The sequence below is a fragment of the Galeopterus variegatus genome, unplaced genomic scaffold (assembly GCF_000696425.1).
Source record: "Galeopterus variegatus unplaced genomic scaffold, G_variegatus-3.0.2 Scaffold605, whole genome shotgun sequence".
NCBI classification, from domain to species: domain Eukaryota; kingdom Metazoa; phylum Chordata; class Mammalia; order Dermoptera; family Cynocephalidae; genus Galeopterus; species Galeopterus variegatus.
The window spans coordinates 393,921-416,304 of record NW_007726716.1 but is presented as its reverse complement, the minus strand read 5'-3'; the positions used below and the strand labels follow the sequence as shown (position 1 = coordinate 416,304).

At 36.9% G+C, this 22,384-nt stretch overlaps 1 protein-coding gene across 3 annotated transcripts in view; it reads right to left on the bottom strand.

Moving 5' to 3' along the window:
• The window catches only part of MRPS27 (mitochondrial ribosomal protein S27), an 88,384-nt gene that overhangs the window by 19,273 nt on the left and 46,727 nt on the right, over positions 1 to 22,384 (bottom strand). The gene's annotated exons all lie outside the window — the stretch shown is intronic.

Genomic DNA, 22,384 nt, shown 5'->3' with positions numbered 1-22,384 from the left:
GGGAAAAAAAAAAAAAAAAAAAAAAAAAAAATCTGATGATTTTTTATGAATTTAGGGTCACCTAGCCCTCCCCATTCTTTTGGATATCTTAGGTTTGGCTGGAAAATGTCTCTTTCACTCTAGTTTTCTCTACAGAATTAGTCCCTTTAAAATCAGAAAGACAAAAATATGTCAAATTAAGCTCAAGATCAGAGTAACCTGGCCAGAGAAAGGCACTGTACAGATGCCCTAGATACTAATCTAATGAGACCCTCTGCATAGAAATGAAACAAAATGTATCTGTTAGTTTCAAGTTTCCCCTCACATTATCAAAATCAATAGTTGAGTTATTTGAGCTCCTCTCCTTGTTACCCAGGCAAACCTGAGATTTAAAGTGTAATGGCCAGTTAAAAGTTAATATTAAGTGAAATACCAGATGTATTTATTGCCTCAAAGATGGTGATGCTTCCTCATTATCCTATAAGCTACTTGGGTAAGTAGAAGCAGCAAATGACTGACTCAACACTGATTCCTCTTGGCCCACAGTAGGTTTTCAGCAAATATAAAAAGAGCTTCAATCAACACGTGTATTAAATTCTATTATGTACTGATCATTTTGTTAACATTTACAGTACAGACAAAAAAACTGTAAAGTCCCTGTTTGGGACATTTATAACTCATTACAAAAAGAGCACATTCATAGTTTAACAATAACACGAGGTGGGGCATGATAAGTGCCAAAGACAAAGAGGACTGCTAGATGCTAAAGTTTTTTGGGTTTTTTTTTGGTAGTAGTGGTTATTAGGTTTAGTCCATTTTTCCTCTAAAAACAAACGAAACAAAACATGCCAATCCTTTACCCAAGATTATTTTAAATTTAATCTTATACCTTAGGATGTCTCCGGTGACCACTAAAGTTACACCTATTCTTGTTGAAGGACTTTAAAATAAGAGCACCATGACCATATCTAATCAAATATCTTTTATTCATAATCAGCAGACCATTTTTAGGCTTTGAAGAATAACAAAGATTGACAGAGAGAACCTAGCTATAGATCTTCACAGCTGAAATTAAAATTTATTTAAAGCCATTTGCTAACCTTCTCAGGCTAACTTTTATACATGGAAGAACAGAAAAGTCTTTTCTTCTCAAAGTCTTTCTAACACTTTATTTCTTAGAAGCCTAAGGCAGAAGTTACTCAAGACCTACACATCTAATATAAATAACCATCTCTGCACAGCAGCCCTTTGAGAGATTTGTCAAGAGACTAACAGAGGTCTATAATAAGTCCACTCCCTCTCTCATCCTGGGAAAGGGCTACTTGGTATATTCTCCGCTCTCTAAGACCTAACAATCCAGGTACACAACCATGTCTTTCTGCTCTGTAAGATCTAACAATCTAGATACACAACCATGGCTACCTACTCTAAGATGTAACAATCCAGATACACAACTATGTCTAGGAAAGTTTCATCTGTCAACATTAAATCAATTTAGGAACAGTGAAACACTTATAAATTATGAAATATATTGTCCAAAGTGCAATTCCTGCATTTCCTGGCCAGGCAAAAAGTGAACTCCTTTCTAAGCCCCCATCAGTGTTAAAAAGAGAAATTAACACAAAATTTATGTGAGTAGCTGTCTGGAATATAAATAAGTCAGAACATTGGGCCAGTACGGTCCAATTTTGGATGGTGAGTTTGAGAATTCCTCTGTCAATGACTTTTTAAGCAGTTTAGACAGATAAACTTGGGCCCTTTTCAGAACTACCAGAAGTAATATGACAGGAAGGTAAGTTTCTGCAATGGGTACTTGCCTGGAATGATTCTGCGGACTGCTGGATCAGCATTCTCTTTCAGCCAGGAGAAAGGCAAAGAGACAAGAACACGACACACATATTGATTTTTCAATCTGCCTGCAAACAGACTGGCTTTTCTTCTCGCCTGCTCTGACCACCAGCCTGGCAGATTACAGACGGCCACTGTAGGTTTCCCCTCTGTGCCCCATGCCATCAGCTGTTTGCTCACCTTGACAGAACTTTATTATTGCTGAGGCCAGCAGACTGCCAAGATAGGCAAACCACGTGAGTGTGGAAGAGATAAACAAATGCAACCCAAATAACCCCACAATGTTGTGCTCATGAAGGCAAGAGACACTAAGCTTCCAGCTTATAAAATATGAGCAAACTTACAATGATTCTAAGGACATGTGTATTGCTTGGAGGAAGAAGGGGCACAAGGAGAGCATAGAGAATTGTGCTCTCAAGCTCCAGCTCTAGTTCTATAAGCTGGTATTATATGGCTGAAGAGACGTCTGTGGCCAGTGCTAAGTAGCGTTCCTGGGTGAAGACAGCTTGCCTAGAAAGCCAAGTCATGACCAGTCAAATGGCAGGAACTGAGAAGCTTCCTTTAATCAAAAATCAGGCCACACTCAGAACTCTTCAGAGCATTTGCATCCACTGTTACTCATCCAAGACTGATACCACCAGGAAGGAGAGCAGAAACACAGGCTAAAATCTTGATATCTTAGAGATCTCTTAGAAGGGAAGAGTAGTTATATAAAAAAGATCAAGAATGAAAAGAAAAATACCAGATACTTACTGTGATTATGTAGAATACTGTGTGTAAAAGTCACACAGGATTTCTTATTTGTGGCCACTTTCACCATTTAATTAAAAAAAGAATGAGATATATAGCCTTTCTTCCATTGGGTTCAAATAAAGGTTTGTTACTGTTTAATGGCAAAAGTGGCAATGCTCATCAGCTCGTTCAGTATCACAAATAAAAATGCTCCAGGCTGAGCAAGCCTAATGTACAGATGCCGGAGCCTGGAGCCCAGCGGCTCCACCATTTACCCGCAACACTGGCTTTTCCGTATGAATGAGCAAGCTTTCCACAATGTTTATCCGATTATGAGAGCCACCAACCCTACACATACACATGCAGCTTTCCCTTTGCCCTAGTGAATTCTGTCTATCGTGGCAACAGGCTTTAGAGGTGGAAACCTCAGCCATGGAGTTGGGGAGACACAGAAATGGGAGGGGGCCAGGGTAAAGAGAGGAAAGAAAGAACACCAAGAAGAAAACATAGTGGGGCCCCAAGCCCGTAATGGGGACTGGGAATCTTATCAATGAAGCAAAGTTTGCAATTATCAATGGGTTGAGTGTGTCCTTGAACTAGAATCAAAGAGCAAGAGAGCATCATGTGACTATTTAAACCAGAACCTGATTCAATCACTGCTACCTGTTTTCTCACTTTAAAAAGATAATTACTTTCCTCTTCATCCCACTGGAAATTCTGATTTCAGAATTGTTAGTTTCAGAACTAACAATTATTAGTTGCCCCCAACCGACACAAATAAAATCGAGTTTTGATGAGATAATTTTCTAAGAACTATTATATTTTTGTCAAGTATTTAAAAAAGAGGGCAGAGTCTAATATAGGAACTGATAATAAAAACATCAGTATTGTACATTAATATCTCTTTCCTGCTTGAAATCCTAGATTCTTATTCTTAAAGGGAAATTTCAGTTAATCTTAACTTTCAACAAACATATACTGAACTAAGTAAAAGCACCAAGTGTGAGAATCCCCTCCAAAACAACCCTCCCCCCACACCCACCAAAAGGTCAACCAGTCTGGGCTTGGATATTTCCAATGAATTCACTATCTACTTCTTAGTGCAGATTAAAATGTCTTTCTTTAAAAGTCCTAATATATTTTTCTTTTTTAAGAAAGTCAGGTTTGAATGGATATAATGTACAAACAGTAAAATTCATACTTTTTACAGTTCTATGAGTTTTGACAAATACATCCAATTGTATAACCACCATCAAAATCAAGATATAAAAACAGTTTTATCACCCTAGAAATTCTCTAATGCCCCCCTTGTAGTCAACCTCTCCAGAGTTTGCTGGTCAATTTAAGCCAATTTTTATATAGACCACCTACTTGGATTCCTTTCTAGACCCAGAATTATTAATTTTATAAGAAGAAAAGCAAATAAGGGAATAAAACCATGATTTCTATCTGTTGGTTGGTTTATAATTTACATTCTGCCAATTTTCAAAAAGAATATGAAAATATTAAAACCCAGTTTGTAACTAGTTTTCTTTGAGTCTGTATAGTCTTTAGACCTCTTGATATCTCTGTCTGCCATTCTAAGAAGGGTGATAAGTGGATTTTTGGTAGAGAATAACATGGGCATAGAATTTTACAATGTGAAGTGCTAAATAAATTCAGCACAATAACACATTTTTTGAAATGAAGATGGATAACAGAGGGACTTGTTAGATATTAAAGTCAAAGTCTGAATTTGTAAGACCCTGGGCTTAAAAATGAGGCCATTAGCATTCCACCTGGAAACACACTTGTATAAATATGACATACTAGAAACTCCTGTAGGAGAAATACTCTTATTTTCCGTGTCCGCTCATGGAACAGAAAGCAATCACATATGTGGCTGCTGTTTTGCCAGATCTACCTTCTCAATCTAGAAGACATATTTCTGATTCATAAAATGCATATTTACCAAGTAGCTACCCTGTGCTAGGCACAGTGATCCGTATTCTATCCCTGTTGGTCTACCAATTTCCTCTAACTCCAATCTTAAAGATGACATCTCTCCCCTTCTGATTCAAAATGAAGCCAGTTGTTCTTTGTCTGAAGCCTGAAACACTATTTTATCAGCCTCTAAAAGGCAATGTATATAGATAGCCAGGGAGGATTATTTGTGGGGAGAGTGGGAGAAGAAAGAAGTATTTACAGTGATTGCTAAGATGCTCTCCTTGTGATGGTCCTGAAAGCAGAAAATGGCTGTCTTTGTGGCCACCAACTGACTCTTTGGTGAAACTGCACCAATGAGCACCTGGTAGGATTTCTCCAGCCACAGTAAGGCTGTGCACACCCTGGCTCACAGGTTAGCCTCATGACTGAGGGGCAGTCACTGAAGGCCAAGGTTAGGCTAAAGGGAGAGGGCCTTTAGCTAGAGAAAAATTGGATCTTGGAACTAATACTGTTCATAAAAGCATATAAAGCTGGTTTGGGCAGAGATAAGGAAAATATTTTTGGTTTTGAGTAGGAAACCTATGAGCGATGAACGAGCAAAAGATGCAAACATTTCCTGATGTCTTCTAAAGCTTTGGCTAGGAATTCCAGACAGAAATGCAAAATCACAAATAGTACAATGACGAAGACAGGAAAATTACATATATTAACTAATCACTGGTACTTCTGAATAATTCTGAGGAAGGGGGAGGTGAGAATGAAAAAAGATGAAAATAAAGGAATAGAACAGAAATGAAAGTCAGAATTTCTGGAGTATTCTAGGCTTAGTGAAGTCGTCAGGATTAGGTCTGCCACAAAAGAAATGAGCAGGCAAAGAGCCTGGCCCAGGAGAAGAAGCATACCAGTGTAAAGGCAAAAGAGGATTAAGCTGGTGCTGAGCAGATTGATATATGTTTGTCTGTGAGATTATGGATTTCTTTAGGAGTATTTCTGAGGCAAGAGAAGCTCAGCACTAATCTCGATTTCTTAAGAAATTAAAAAAAAAAAAAAGAAGAGAAGCATCTCAGTGTCTTAAACATTTTGATTCTCTAATACATGAAAAAGTTGAATCCCTAAGGATTCTTTGTTTATAGCAAAAGTAAGATTGGACTCACTTCCATTTATACAAACCATTTCTATTTCTGTAACTCTACTGCCTTGAAGCTCTTAAGAGGTAGGGGACAAGTTAGCTATCATTTTGTGTCCTACAACCGTAGGTACTCGATGATTTGTCAATAGTGACTTGGTCTGCTAAGCTTGTATAAATACCAAAAATGTATGTTGAAATTTATGAGTATTATTTATATTTGAAACAGTAATCCACTTCTAGTTTTGAAGTATCATACTGCCTATAAAAAGAGTTGAATCCAGGAGGAAATGCTGCCTTTTTTGTATAAGACAGGGGATCAAAGATGGCAAAGGAAGTAAAAATAGCATGTGGTCAATATAGAAAGCCTCCTATTCCTCATTACTTCCCCTACCATCTCCTTCCCACAATACACAAAAGGATGATACATGGGTTCTGCCATGCAGTGAGATCAGGCAACAGATAAGCTCATATGAGGGTGAAACCAACAAGATGAGGACAGGAGACACAGCATATGGGTTCAATGAATCCCTGTAACAAGAACTCAGTAAAAATCTTAGACTCCTTTCAACATTGGAAGAGACTTTGAAAGTAATCTAGGCCAAGTAAATTGGGGATAGGGAAAAGAAAAAAATTTATATAGAATGAGAGAATCCTTAATTCAGTGCTGGTAGGGACCTTCACTATCTATTGTTCATTGAACTATTTATTGAGAACTTACTATTTACCAAGCCCTGTGCCAGGAGATGTGAAATTTAGAGTAATTCCTTTACTTTATCAATGGGGAATCTTGATGTCCAGTGAAATAAAATGATTTACTCAAGATCAGCACAGTTAACAACCAGACCTAAACTAGATCCCTTAATCTTATTATTCTACCATTGCCTCTCAATTCTTTTATTGGTAAGACATCTTTAAAAAGTGTCTCTGCAGTTTCACAATGGTCTCTAACACAGTGAAAAATAAACATCTCTTCTAAATTTAGAAGCAGAATCCAGAGAAAAATAATCAGGCTGTGAAACAGTTCTGGAATTGCCCTGAACTAGCTGTTCAACTTTAGAAAGTCACTGGATCCTTCAGGGTTTCAGTTCCTCCAACTGTAAAATGAAGAGGCGGGATTATCTGGATTACATACTCAAATGTCTACAAGGGCCTGTCGTTTAATATAAAAGCATGAATCATGTAAGACAATAGTGCAAAGCTGCTTGTATTACGACCAAGCAAAGTGGCTTAGTTATACTGTTATAAAACTACTATATGGGCCAAACAAAATACACCTGAACTCTGGACTAGACCAGACCCCCGAAACTCTAATGACTCTAGGGAGTAATAAGCCTATATCCACTCATGAAAACATCAGTCATTTACAAGTTGCTATTAAATCAGGAAAACTGTAATGATACAAATAAGTGAATGACTCAAAGATAAACAAGCTACCATTCAGTCCACAGCTGACACTACCTATCCCACTACCCTCCCCTTTCTCACCATGTGAACATCATTTTATCTACTTTGGGCAGCCAACGGAGATTACTATGGAAATAAAGACACTACAAACTGGCATCTAAAATTTCAAGATGAAACGGTATAATCACTAATGTTAAACTCCAGCTCTCTAAAATACATTTTCATTGAAGATCAACTTTTGTAGGAAATAAAATTTTCAGCAATTGATCCCTCCATTTGTAAAGCATTTTCTTCTCAAATGAATACTTTGTTATCCAATTTATATCTGAGAGTCAGCCATCCAAAGTAATTTTCCTACACAACACAAATTATTCTTTTGTATATTGTTACTTTATCCCTTAAGTAAATTACTGATAAGCAGTCATAATCATCCAAAGAAGTCACCACCATAACTTATTTCTGGTATCAAACCCTGTTATCTGGCAATTCCTACAGCAGAAATGGTTGAACCCTTTAAAAAGGGGGGAATGGGATGGGGGGAGCAAACTTGACAGTTTCTACAACCAAAAAATCATATAGTCACTATTTGCAGTTTAAAAAGGAAAAAAAAAATTTCAGTCCATTTGTTTTTTATGAAACTTTAATTTACCACTTACAATCCCCCCCCCCCGCAAAACACCCTTATTTATATATGAATATAGGAAAATTAAGGTAACCTTTCTCTCTTGTGCTACCAAATGGTAAAAACAGGATGACTACATTTAATAGGCAGCCCCTCTATCTAGCTCAAGCTAGCTCCCCATACCAAAATCAATTTTTTTTTTTTACTGAACATTTGAAATTGTATAAACATAATATGCTAAGATAATTCTTAAGAATAACTAAATGCAAACTTCATGTCATAGGAAGGCTAAGGGCCAGAGACAATTCCTTTTAATATGATAACAATCATGAGAAAGAATGGTTACAAATTTTGAATACAGAAGAGCTATTTCTTTAGTAATAAACCAAATACTACGGTCTGGGTTATCTTTTCTGGTTGGCAAATCTTCCATTAAAAATGACATGCTTCAGCAAACAAAAGCTCTTAGGCTGGTCTAGAAAGAAGGAATGAACAATTTAAAAAACATCTTTTATTGCCTGAGAAAATTCTTAAAATGTCTGAAAGTGCTAGGAGAGCTGCTTCAATGTGACTGAAGGCAGCTTTCCAAAGTTCTCTGTTTTTCTGAGTATGAGTCATAGGGAAAGGAGCGAGCGCTCCTTGGCAAAGATACAGCCTTTCCTCTCTAGTTCTAGTTCCACCCCCACCCCTTTTATTTAAAAAAAAAAAAAAAAAAAAAATTTGCTGGATAATAGCTAAATCGATTCCAGACAGGCTTAACTGAGGAAGTTTGAATACCAGGGAGGCAAAAATATCATTGAGAATTCTCTATTGTGTGCCACTGTGAGCCACAGACACAGGGACGCATCTTCTGCATCCTAAAAAGGGCTGGGCCCATTGATCATGTGTCAGATCATGGCTGCACTTTGTGGGAAAGGAGAGAGAAACAAGCTATGAAAATACCCCTGCTTTGCTAGCTTCCTAAACATCATTAGCTCATATACTGGATAATTACATTGAGCTGGAAGGGGCAGGAGCTTGTCTTTTGTGAGTGCACATTAAGAGGAATTTCAAGTGTGGGAGCATGTACATTGTCCACGTGTACATGGCTACTACAATGAATACAGCCTTCAGTGACCAGGTACAATGTTTTCTTCATTAATTTTAAGCAAAAAAGTAAGGGAGCTCGGTTTCATTTTGTCTTGTTTTAATAGAATAACATTAGGGGAAAGCTGAATGTTAAATAGAGAGAAAGAATAGTTTCTACTTCTGTACCTATAGGTGAGGGTAAAGCCACTCTCCTCTGCATTTGATCATTCATCAATCTACTGTGAATCAAGTTATTATGCTGTTCACCAAGTGACAAAGATAAACATACCCCTTGCCTTCAGTGAGGTTAGACTGGGATTGTTTTTCGTGCATCTACAACAAGAAGGTTAATTTACAAGCATCAAAATCAATTCCTCATTTATATAACATTGATTATTTCATAACACCCTGGTACTAAAATTTTAAAAACTGGCTCTCAATAGAAAAATGAATCCAACTTTTCCCTTTTCTTCCCAATAATCTTGTTTGTTTTCTTTGGATATTTTAAAGCAATAAAATGCTATAGATGAAGATAAGGCTGTACCCTCCTTCTCTCACTTTTCAGAGCAGGAAAACTAGTGTCCATCATTCCCATGCAACTTTTTTTACTTTTATGACCGAAGGATGTGTCCTGTGTTGAGTATTTTAAGGTGCATGTACCTTTTAACTCTGCATTCGAGGGCCTGATAGAGAACTGGGCCAAACCACACTAATGTTTGCTTCACCAGGGGCAGAAGAGTAAGGACAGAAGCAATAAAATGACTGTTATTTCAGACATTAGGGAGGATTAGATGCCACCTTTACTGAGGAAACTAATAGGCACTGCCACCAGGGAAATCCCCGACCAATGTGCTGTGTTTGGTTAGAACCCAGCCCTGACTCACTCACTAACTTGGTTAAGTCATTTAATCTGAGAATCAGTTTTGTCATTTATAAAGCAGAGGTGGTAATGACCGTAATCACTGGGTTACTATGAAAATCAAATGGGCATTATGTAAGTATTTTGAAAGCTTTTAATCCTTTTTGGAACCAAGAAGAGTAGAAGTATGCACACATACAAATAATATTATTATTATTACAGTCTACTTGATGACATTCTGTCTGTATTGCTTATGTGTGACCTATCTAAGGCTAAGGCTGTGGCATAACTGTCTTTGGTAGTACAGAGGTGGTTAGGATATAAGATTTGGTACGAGACAGAACTTGTTCCAACTTTATAACCTCAGGAAATTGACTCTAAAACTGACTCGGAATCATAATTCTATAAAATGGCAATGTAAATTGTACCCACTTCATATGGTACAACTCTGGATTGATGTGAGGATTAAGGAGATAAAACATGTAAACTGCAAGTATAATGTCTGGCACGTGGTGCTTTCACACAACTTGGACAGAGCAGTCAACAGCAGCCACACTCAAGCGCCAGCCACTGAGTTAAATGTGAGCTCTTTTGACTATTTCCATCCACATGACAGGGGACTTGCACAGTGCTGGGTACACATGTGCAGCAAATACCTGGCTGCCATTAGCCAAAGGGGATGGGACAGAGTAGAAAGGAGAGGGTCAGTAAGAGGGTCAAGAGTCCCTTGCCCCCTCATTCCTCTCAATAGTGTCAAATGAGGAGCTGGAAGGCGAAGTAGTGGGGAGAACAGAGAGGCTTTATACAATCACCAGGGCTCAAAGTCAGCCAGTGCAGGGGTGTGCCAGTCAGGCTGACAACTTGTAGCAGAGTTTCTTACCTAATTTGTGATAGAAAACGGTCCGGGAAGGGGAAGGAGAAGGGAATGTGTGTGTATGTGGGGTGGGGGGCATCACCTAATTAGGAGTTAGTTTACCCACTAGTGTTCTTCTGCCTTTGGACTGGTTTTCACAAGCTTGGCAAGGCAGAGTTCCACACAACAGAGTCTATACCTTCAGCCCTCTGTCAGCTCAGTGCCCACCAGCCTCTGGTTGGAGTAAACAACTAAGGATTGTGGACACCTAAGGAAGACAAACTGACCATTCAAAAGAGAAGCTGTCAAGCACTGCTCATGGCTCAGATCTGTGTTTGGGGCAAGACCTCAGAAGAAGGAAATAGATATCTATGTATAACATGACACACTGCCAAGGCTGGGAAATAAAGGAAAAGAGCAACGAAGGCGAAGCATTTGCTGCTGAGCAAGCCACTACCCCAGGCTGGGATCCTTGCTCCCCTAGAGCAGCCAAGAACCTCATTTTTCATCATTACCCAGCAGTGGTGACCTGAAAAGGGTTTGAGGCTCAAAGCTCCTATTCCTGCTCCCAACGTAAGTGGACTCATCAGCTCTTTCAGACAACTTAAACAGTGTAGCTGACAGCAGCCACATGACAGCAAAGGGCCACTGAGTTAATGGAATATCTATGAAAAACAAATATACAACAATTTTGCTCATGTTAAAAATAAGTTATGAATACAAATAACCACTAATAACTGTGTTTTAGGATCCTATGTTAAGACAGGCTCAAAAAATGAAAGAAAGGGTGAGCTGTTGCTATAGAGAAAACAGAATTTGATCATCTCTACAGATTTCCACAATCCCATGCAACCATAAGAAAGTCTAATTTATTAGCATATCTTGTACTAACTACATTTCTGGGAATAAGTAAATAAATACTTACAAAAGGATGTAGCATACTAAAGAATTTGCTTTTTTCTGAGTTTTTTTTTTTTTTTAATCTTATTGAAGGAAGGCTTCTTTTGCTCTGATCAGTTTGTGCAAAACCTTTAACTGTGACTGAGAATGATGATGGTGATGATGATAAATAATATTATTAAATAAAATGTATTGAGCACTTATTGTGTGCCGGGCATAATTTTTATTACTTTATATACACTTTTTCCTTTTTACAGAGTAGGAAATTGAAAATGAAGGGGATGAAAACCTAGCCTTAGAACCCACAATGAATGAATGGCTTTCCCCATACCATCTGAAACAGACTGCTGGTTTTTGTTATGCATAGGAAGTAGTTAGCTTGCATTTAGATAGTCTGCTTTATATAAAAAAAAGTGTCACTCTGAACACTAGAATTGCACTTGGCACGTCAGGATGTTCACATTATTAGAGGAATGTAGAAATGAAGACAGGTTCATCTTTCATCTCATGCCTTTATCAGCATAGTCTGGCAGTGCTATTTTGCTGGGGTATCCCCCCAATATCCATAGGTTTTCTCTTGGGTTGGTCAGTTTCTCCGGGGAGGACTCCTCCAATTTCCTTGCTAAGAGGTAAAATAAGCCTTGTATTTTCAAGTCCAGAGTCCTCCTGGCTCAATCTCTCCAGAAAGAAAATCACCAGTCTTCTGGTAGGGTTGGAGGGAAACAATCTAGATAATTCATTACTGCTCATGAAGACTTCCAGTCAGTACTGTTGTTTCAGCTCCACTCAGATTTCTACTTTGGGAATCACGCTGCTGCTTACTTACGAGCCTTTCTGGGGTCCTACGGTATGAAGTGCCTTGCTTCCACACTTCCTCTTCTGCCAGCTTAAGTTGTAGCTTTCTTTTTCTGCTAAGTAAATCTGTTACTTCTTGTTCATCTGTTTTCTAGCTTCCAAAATTTTGCTGTTTTCTTCTCTCCTGTTCTCTTTATTTTGTAGATTTTTGCCTTTCCTAGCCTTTATTGTCATATTTGTAGAGGTTTCAGTAGGGAATAGAGATAAGCACACATGTTCAATCTACCATGTTTAATCAGAAAACTTCTACAGGCTGTTTGATCTGTCTATGAATTAATCAAATTACATACTAAAAGTAGTGATAATAAAGAAAATAAAACATTCAAATATATTTCAGCAGAAATCATCTTCTGTTTAGAAAAGGAGAAGAAAACTTGAACAAGGCACAACCCATCTGGATCTCAAATTTAATAAATTGTAAAACAAAAGGCTAGAAGAGATCTTTAACAACACACTTTCAACTCTAACATCCTCCAACAAAGGCCAAAAACAAATCAATCTATTTGCCAAAAACAATGCACTATAAAATAGTGCATTGAAAGCATTTGTTTAGTGACAGAGATTAAATATAGGATAATCCAAAGTTATTTTAAACCACAAACAAACATATATTAAGATCCCAGTATATGAATGGCATGTTAAGTGTTAAAAAATATTGTTAAGATACAGTCTCTAAACTGTAATATTACCTTTTTTTTTTCCTGGAAAAAAAAATTAAATGTAACCACAATATTCAGGATTACTCTGAGCAACAAAAGTTAAACCAAGCTTCGTAAATTCTTTTAAAAAGGTAGGAAATTAGGTAATATTGCAACAATTTCTTAATTTAAAGAGTGAACTTCAGCCATATTCACTGGACCTTCTCTGCTGATTGTTTTTTGAAAATGAAGTATTGTATCTATATCTGAAGGGCCAAGAAGCTAGAGGAATGGCTCTGACAAGATTATGAAACACAACAGGAATATCTGAGCTAGGTTAAAGCCTAGCAGGGCATCAAGGCATTTATGAGGCAGCTTCCTCTATCAGGTTCATACAAAACCCGGGAAATTAAGGAGTGTACATTATTCCAAAGCCTAGCTTCCTGGCATGTGTGAATGTGTACAGAAGGGAGAGAAGCAAGAAAGGTCTAAGGGAAGAAAAACAAGGGAAAGAGAAATATAATAACCACATCCACTTATTATCCTTAGGGTTGACACAAAGCTAAATACCATTTCCCCCTCCTGGAATTATATACATGGACCTGTTTGGTTTACATGGAGAGACAGTCACAGCCTCACATAAAGAGGTAAAAAAAAAAAAAAAAAAAAGCAGAATTTAGAGAATTTAATACTACATTAGACTAGGAAATAAGGATCTCTTCCTTATTCCTATAGCAATATAGCACATAATAGCACCTGTTTCCTCTAGTAAACATGATTGAACTTTTCATTCCTTGCAAATGCTACACGGGATGTGACATTACACACAAGCCATGTCATTAGGTACATTTTATTTTGTACCAATTCAAGGGATAAAAGACTGAAAGGACTGAGTTAAAATTTCTACTGTAGTGAGTTTAGGTCATTCAAAAATCAGGACTGTTATTTGAAATGTTTAACGGTCTTTTTGCTTTCTGGTTACCACTGTTCTTTTCTTCAGGCAACTGCCTGCTGCCAAGAAATATGAACATCATTTTTATTCACTGATCAAATTTAGTAGCTCTATATATGGCAGAGCTTACCTGTCACATCTAAAATGTAATACATTTCTTGATTTATATTCAATATACACAGCTACAACTGAAAGAAGGATAGCAGAGGTGGACAAAGGGCTAAGAGCCTATTATTAAGTCAGCACCAACCTGCCCCTGACATAAATACTCATCAGGATACACTTACTACTTTACCACTGCTCGATGTCCACGTCTCACACAATTCTTTTCTCTTTAGGCACTCAAGTAGACAACATATAGATGATATATTCAATAATAAAGTCAGTGCTCCACCAGTTTTTGAATCCTTACATTATTCCAGTCTCTGTGTGCTAACCCCTTCCTAAAGATTATTTCATCTACTTATCAAAACTACCCTATATAAGGTAAGAATATTATCTTCATTTTACAGATGAGGAATCTAAACATCACAGTTAAATAACTTCCCCCAAGATCTCATGGTTGATATGAAACAAAGCCAGGACTCAAACCCAAACAGTCTGACTCCAGAACCTTTGACCACTAAGCTATAATTGCCTAATACTAAAATTAGGTGATTTGGGGAGCACAGTCTCTATCAAGTTTGCATCCACAACTGGTGCTTCTTAATGTCCAAATCAGGGTATCAACCATAAATCAGGAGATGCTACTCCAATTAAGATTACCCTCTGGAAGAAGGGGTGTTTGGCTAGAAAACTTTGAGTTGTCATTTCAGAAGTTAAAGATAAAATCATTTGGTTTCAATCATACTGAATGAAAGCCATTGTCTTGTTTTTCTCCTGATCCTGGAATGCATTATAAATAGATTTAGCAAACCACCTCAGCTCTAGAATCTCCACCCTTATTCACTAAATGACAATCAAATGTCATCATTTTTTATTATATCCTTTCAATGACTATATGCATCCAAGGATATCATAGACGTGTACATCTCATATATTCCATGTATTTACGGAATTGTGTGTGTTGATCCTCTACAGGTTTATACACATACTCACACATAAGAAACTGCTATCAAAGGGAATAACATGGACCTTATATTTAAGAGGCACAGCTATAGCGATTCCAAAATTTTAAATACTTACAGGTATTAAAAGAATAAAATAAAATTTAAGGAGGGGGTAGGCAGGAAAAAGGATCTGTGCTGACTCAGTGGCAAGACATCCTATTATTGAATACTGCAGAGCTGGAAAGGGACTCTCTTCAAAGTATCCATTCAACTTCTTCACTTCCAAGTGAGCCTGGAATGGTTATGCAAACTAGGCCAAGACATCTTTGACAATTTCATTATGTAAATTGTATTAACTGAGCCTTAATGCATTGCCCTCTTTCTTTTTACCCAGCTATCCAAAGTCATTTAACACTGGAGTGGGAAGAATTGAAGAAATATATCGGTAAATCAGAGAGGAAACAGTTCAGAAAGAGGATTCATGAGGTCAGGGAATTATTCTATGTGATCTGATTTCAGGCATTTGCTTAAGTGATCTTCAAAACAATGAGTCTGTTATTTTCTCATTTTCTCAGAGCCTCTATGCTGACTCATCCTGTGTTAACAGATTTCCAGAATCAAATGAAAACATTATGAGACTCCTTACAGCTAATAAATTTATCCATCAATCATCAGAAGATGATACAAGATTGCCTTGAAAATCCTTTCCAATTATTATATATTTCTTGAGTTATATTTCCTGTCTTCCAGGCATTGATCTTTGTTTTCCCTACTGTTTTATTTCTCCTTCCTATCTACAGACTCATAATTTCAACATAATCACATTTATTTTCTGGCTGCGGTGGTCTGAGTCAAGGCTCATATATCATGGAGAGAAAAGTTTACCACAATATAATCAGTAAGGAAAGAGGGCATCACTTACTCCTTATCCTATAAAATTTTGTATCTATTTTTCTTTTTAAGCTAAAAACAGTACAGAGATAAATGGATATTTGTTGAGAGAAGGTAAAAATCAATAAATAATAAAATATGTATCAGGTACAAAAGAAATCTACTCTAACGGTGAAATAGTCAAATAGTCAAAATGTTGTTACAAGTAATTAGGTGGTTCAAAATATTCAGAAATGCTGGATTGGGTTTCTAGGGCAACAAAATGCCAAGTTTCATATTACTTTCTGCAATAATTAACTGAATCATTTACATTTAAGTGGCATCTTCCACATGCTTCTGAAAATTGCTATATCAATGTGATTATAATGTTGGTCAGAAAACTGATTTAAAAAAGAAAACCCCAGTGCTGTGCTATAGACTCAAATAAAAACAAAAGACTGTTTGTGCACTTGGATGCTGTACAGATGTTCCTTGACTTAACGATGGAGTGCATTTTTGACTTATGATATTTTCAATTTACAGTGAGGTTATCTGAACGTAATCCCATTTTAAGTCAAGGAGCATACTGAATGTGTATTGCTTTCACAACATCCTAAAGTCAAAAAATTGTTAATCGAACCATTCTAATAAGTCAGGGACTGTCTGTATTGCATTACTGTACTAGATTATAGAGTGGAATAAGGAGTAGAAAAACTGACATATTTAAATATTTTTCAGCAGCAATGGCTCTGATGTTCATATAGTATTTATGAATATTATGAGATCATCGGTGATGTAATGTCTGTGCCAAGAAGGAGAATAAGGATTAGTCATTATTATCCACAACTTTTTTCTGACAATTGCATATTACCCCACATTCCACCACTCCTTAATACAAGTACAACATAGAGATTTCATTTGTAGGCCAATTCCAGTTTGTTGGTAGCAGCTGCCATATTGCTATACTGAGCAGGATTCTGAGTATGAGTCACAACTGTTGAAATGAGTCCCATGATCAGAGTGATGTCTGCCAAGAGTAGACATCAACTGTGGCAGTACAAATACTGTTACATGCTAGATCTATAAAACACCAATCCCCTCTGCCCCTAAACCCTCTCTAGTCAGCAAGTTCAAACACATAAAAAACAATTACACCATGCACACTACACCCCTAACCTCTATTTGGGAAAAAAGGTATGGCATAATGATTAAATATTTGACCTTTGACTCTCTGGTCAGCTCCTTCCTAGCTAGCTGTACATGTTTTTAGGCAAGCTACTTAATTTTTTTTAATTGTTGGTTTTCTTATGTATAAAATGAAGGGAATAAGAGTATCCACTGGAAAGGCTGTGTGGGGACTCAATCAGTAACATATGATCATGTGGTCAGCACTCAAGGAAGGTTACTGTTGTTACTATTATCATCTCTATTTATTGAGGATTTTATGAGGGCTCTTTTCTCATAGAATTCCCCCTCAAAGCCCCATAAACAAATGACAAACAAACCCAGAAAAAGCATTCCAAAGCTCAGCAATAACAAAGTTCAGCAAACAAATAAATATTCAGTATATACTGGGCATTGCTGAATGGTAGAGATACAAAGATAAATATGACAGGGCCACATCTAGACTGCTACACCCCATTAGCGGATAACCAAGGGTGATATGAAAACATCTACACTAAAATCAACAGTAACAAGCCAATTCTCCATAACGAATAGAGGTGAAGGAAACAAGTGGATGAAAGAAAAGGAGGAGAGAGTGCCACCTTGCAGATGAAAGGGAGAAAGTACACTTACTTCACAAGAATTCTCCCTGGAACAAAGTGACAGAGATTTATGTCTGTCCTTGATATCCTGTAAGTACTGAATAGAACCCTTATTTGGTTCAATCATTTTCATTACTGGGTTCACCATATATCCTTGCTGGTCACAAAGCACCAGGTTCCACGGCATGAAAGGCAGACTCTGGTTTGAACTGGCTAGTAAAACAAAGCATTTACCCTTGATTATATCCCATGGCTTTCCTTTATCAGTAACAAAGTGAATTAAAGAACATTAGACCATCAGCTCTTTGAGGGCAAGCACTTTTCAGTCTTTGTGCATAGTACCCAGTATGTGCACAATAACAACATGAACTCAAAAATGGATTAATGACCTAAATATAAGATCTAAAGCTATAAAACTCTCAGAAGAAAAGATGACATTGGATTTAGCAATGTATTTCTAGATAACACCAAAAGCATGAACAAAAGAAAAAATAAATTGGAATTCATCAAAATTAAAAACTGTGCATTAAAAGACCTCATCATCATCATCTACACATAGTGGGAGAAAATATTGCAAAGCATATATCTGATAAGGGTCTAGTATGCAGAATATATAAAGAATTCTTACAACTCAACAACAAAAAGACAAATAACCCAATTAAAAAATGGCAAAGCACTTTAATAGACATTTCACCAAAGAAGATATACAAGTGGCCAATAAACAACTGAAAAGATGCTCAACATTATTAGTTATTAGAGAAATGCAAATCAAAACCACCGTGAGGTACTACTTCACACCAACTAGGACGGCTATTATAAAAAAAATGAAAGAGTACTGGTGAGGACGTGGAAAAATTGGAACACTTGTACCTTGCTGTTGAAAAAGTAAGTTGGTTCAGCTGCTATGGAAAATAGATTGACAGTTCCTAAAAAGGCTAAACATAGACTTACCATATGACCCAGCAATCCTACTCCTAGGCATATACCCAAAAGAATTAAAAACAGGTTTTCAAACAAATACATGTTAGTAGCACCACTATTCACAACAGCCAAAAGGTGGAAACAATCCAAGTGTCCATTAATAGATGAATGGATAAACAAACTCTAGTATATACACACAATGGAATATTATTCAGGCATAAAAAGGAATGAAGTACTGATACAATGTGAATGAACCTTGAAAACATTTTGCAAAGTGAAAGAAGCTAGACACAAAAGATCACATATTTTATGATTCCGTTTATATGAAACATACAGATTAGGTAAATCCATAGAAACAGAAAATAGGGCAGGGTTGCCAGGGACTTGGGAGGAGGTAACGAATAACTGCTTAATGGGTACCAGCTTTCCTTCCAGAGCAATGAAAATATTTTGGAACCAGACAGAGGCAGTTATTGCACGACACTGTGAACGTACTCAAAGCCACTGAACTGTTCATTTAAAATAGTTAATTTTATGTTATGTGAATTTTATTTACAAAAAAAGAGAGAGAGCGAGCTTATAGGTTGAATTGTGCTCCCCAAAAAGATATGTCGAAGTTCTAACCTCCAGTATCTGTTAATGTGATCATTTGGAAACAGGGTCTTTTGCAGATGTAATGAAGTTAAGATGAGGTTATTAAAGGGGGGCCTTAACCCAATACAACTGGTGTCCTCAGGAGAAGAGAAGAGACACAGAGATACACACGCACACAGGGAGAATGCCACGTGATGACAGAGGCAGAGACTGGAATGATGCATCTACAAGCCAATGAACACCACCACGAATTGCTGGCAACACCAGAAGCAAAGAGGAAGGCATAGAATAGATTCTCCCCTAGAGCATTCAGAGAGAACATGGCCCTGCTGACACCTTGATTTCAGAATTCTAGCCAGAACTGTGAGAGTAAATTACTGTTGCTTTACGCCAATCAGTTTGTACAGGAGCTCTAGGAAATTAATACATAATGGAAAAGACAAGGTAGATAGTAAGCTTAGAGAAGGAATTAAGTATGAAAACATATGAAGCAACTAGCCTGTGAGGACAGCTCAGACATGAAATTCAGAATACCTCTATGGGAAGAACTAGAGAAAATTATTCTAATCTTGCAGTTTAAGATGACAGCAAGATTTCATGAAAGAAGAGTTGCAAATATTCATTTATTTATTTAATAGGCAATTACTGAAAATTTATTGCTGATTGGTACTTTTAGGGCCCTTTGCTAATCATGAGGTTTTATTAGATAAGGTTCTCCCAAACGCAGATAATCTCACAATTTTGATAATATCACAAAACTAGGCCACATGTGACCAATGTAACCTGAGTGATGCAAACTAAGTGCTACCAGTGTGCAAGTCAGGGGGTTATTGCTGGCTAGAGTGATTTGAAATGGCAGCATGGAGTATGGGCACTTAAGATTTGGGAAACTTTTAAAAGAAAGGAATGAATCCCCATGGCAAGAGCAATACTTAGTTTATAGAGGAAATATAATTAATATTTGTTGAGCAATAGTGAATGAGCCAGGAAAGATAATCCCATAAATGTAGAGTTTATGTTAGGGATTAGTGATATTTGGCTGGAAAGGTAGATTGGAATCAAATTATATAAACAGTCAAGACTATCCTTGAAATATGTAGCATCAAGTACAGGACTGAGCCTTCGGGGGTCGGGAGGTTGGATAACCATTTTATTCCTTTTCTAACTTCTAATCTAGCAAATGATAGTGGATCCACCAATGACTGTCATATCATATGAGTCACGGAGCTTTACCACCTCAATAAAAAATGTTTACTTGGACAGATGTCTCAGAGTTATAAAATAAGTAGATGATGATATTCACATCTTGATTTTACAATTGGAATGATAAATCTGAGAAACCATGAATATTACTTGTAAAACATAAGCAATATAATATCTGATGCCTTAACTGAGAAAGAGCCCGGTCTGTTATGAAAACCAAGAATATGACTTCAAGTGATCTATAACATTGATGAATTTAACTAAGGTAATATCTTATTTTAAAACTAATGATTAGTCTTCTGAAATCAAGATTCTGACTTGAAATTCGTTAATGATTTTTTTCTCTTCTTTGAAGGTGCTATAAACAAAATTTGAATACAGATGCTAGAAACAAAAATAGGAAATAGGTTAGAGCTTGACTAGGATATCCCACAGGACAGAGAAAGAGAAGATACAAGAAGATGGAAGGAGAAACTACAGGCCTTGGTGGAACAGAAACTATGAACCAAAGATGGTGGGTTTTTAAAAGTAAATCATGAGAAACAATAGAAAGGGGTCCCTTTATTTTCATGAGATCAAGATGTTGGGTCTAAAAAGTCATATCTACATTGCCTCCTCCTCCTCCTCCTGAGACCTACACCTACCTTGTCTGACCCCTTCCTAACGTGGTGAGGAAATGGGTATCTGTATCACTAGATGTAGTATACACACAACTGCCCCAACTCCCAATCCAAGTAAAGGAGTTACTCAGCAAGCTTCCTGAGATCTCGATTTGAATGTAAGTGGTGTTCTGTGCTTTTTCATGCTGTATGTATCTGCTGCTGGCTCAATTCCCAGCAACGGGCAGAGAAATAACAAGGAAAGTGTTACTGAACTGCAAGACAAGCAGCAATACAGATGGAGCCAGGAATGTGGTATGTGTTATTACTAGGTTCCTGAATCTTTTCTCACAGTAAAAAACATGATTAGTTTTATGGCTAATAGGTCCCCACCCCAAACCTTCCCAAAGTGAGGCTCAGGGCTCCAGAGACAGCCATCTAGAGAGCAGCATCCCTTTGTATCTATAGAGAGCGTTTAACTTTTCCAAAGCACTTCTAGATGTCAGAAGTGAATGATTACTACACAACTTTCTATATTTATTTTAAGATGAGAAAAATGAGGTTAGCAAGGCTACGTAACCTGACTAGGATCAGACTATAATCATTTTGTTAGAACCTCATGGAATCTTTCAGTTCCATTCCAGGTCTTACTGCTAACCACACTACTTCTCTGGACCAATATTCTACATTCTATGTAATTTTTTTGAAACTGCCTAAAAAATTTATCCTTTTTTGCTCATTAAATGGGTCAAACAATGTACGAACAAAGAATAGACAGGATTTTAAATAGTATTAATTTACTTATAGACTTCATTAAATCATTCATTCAACAAATATTTATTAAAGCTCAGCTGTGTTCCAGGCACAGCTAGGTGCTGGGAATATAAAATCAAATACAATATAATCATTATCTTCAAAAAGTGCATCTTAGTTGGTAGTACTCCAGAAATACGTTTTGTCCAAAGTAAAAAAATGTCTGCAGTTAAAATCAAATTTACTACTGCCAAAGACATAGATATCAAAACAAATTAAAAAGAACCTGTACTGTCTTGCAGTTATATCAAGATCCTAAAAAAAAAAAAAAGTGTGCTCAATGCTGCTTTCCAAATAAATATCCAGAAAACGATGTAAATCGCCACAAAATACTTGGCCAAAAAGATCTGAGATGACAGTCCAAACGATTACTATCTGCAAAGAAAGGTATCACTTAGAAATAAAAAATGAGAAGAAAAAAATTTTTTTAGAGATATTAAAAACTACTCATCAACATCAACATCAGCCTCAACAATTTCCCTACTTGGTTTCAAACCTATATTCTGTCCAGAGAGTTGAAAGCTAACTTTGTTTCTATGGTAGGGAAAGAGCACCCTAAAAAAAATCTAAAAGCCAACTCCTTAATGTATAATAAGATTCTGGAATCATAAATATGACAAATTTAATTTATCACAGCCCTATATCAGAAAACCTTACCTTCAAAATTACTGTCTTTTTTACAATCTTCAAAAAACCCAGAGGCTTATAGATCTAACTTACAGACTAACAAGTCAAAACAAATAGTAGGCAACTTTGGCCTTTGTCCTTAAAAAAATTATTTTTTCACACCATGAGTATTTTTGA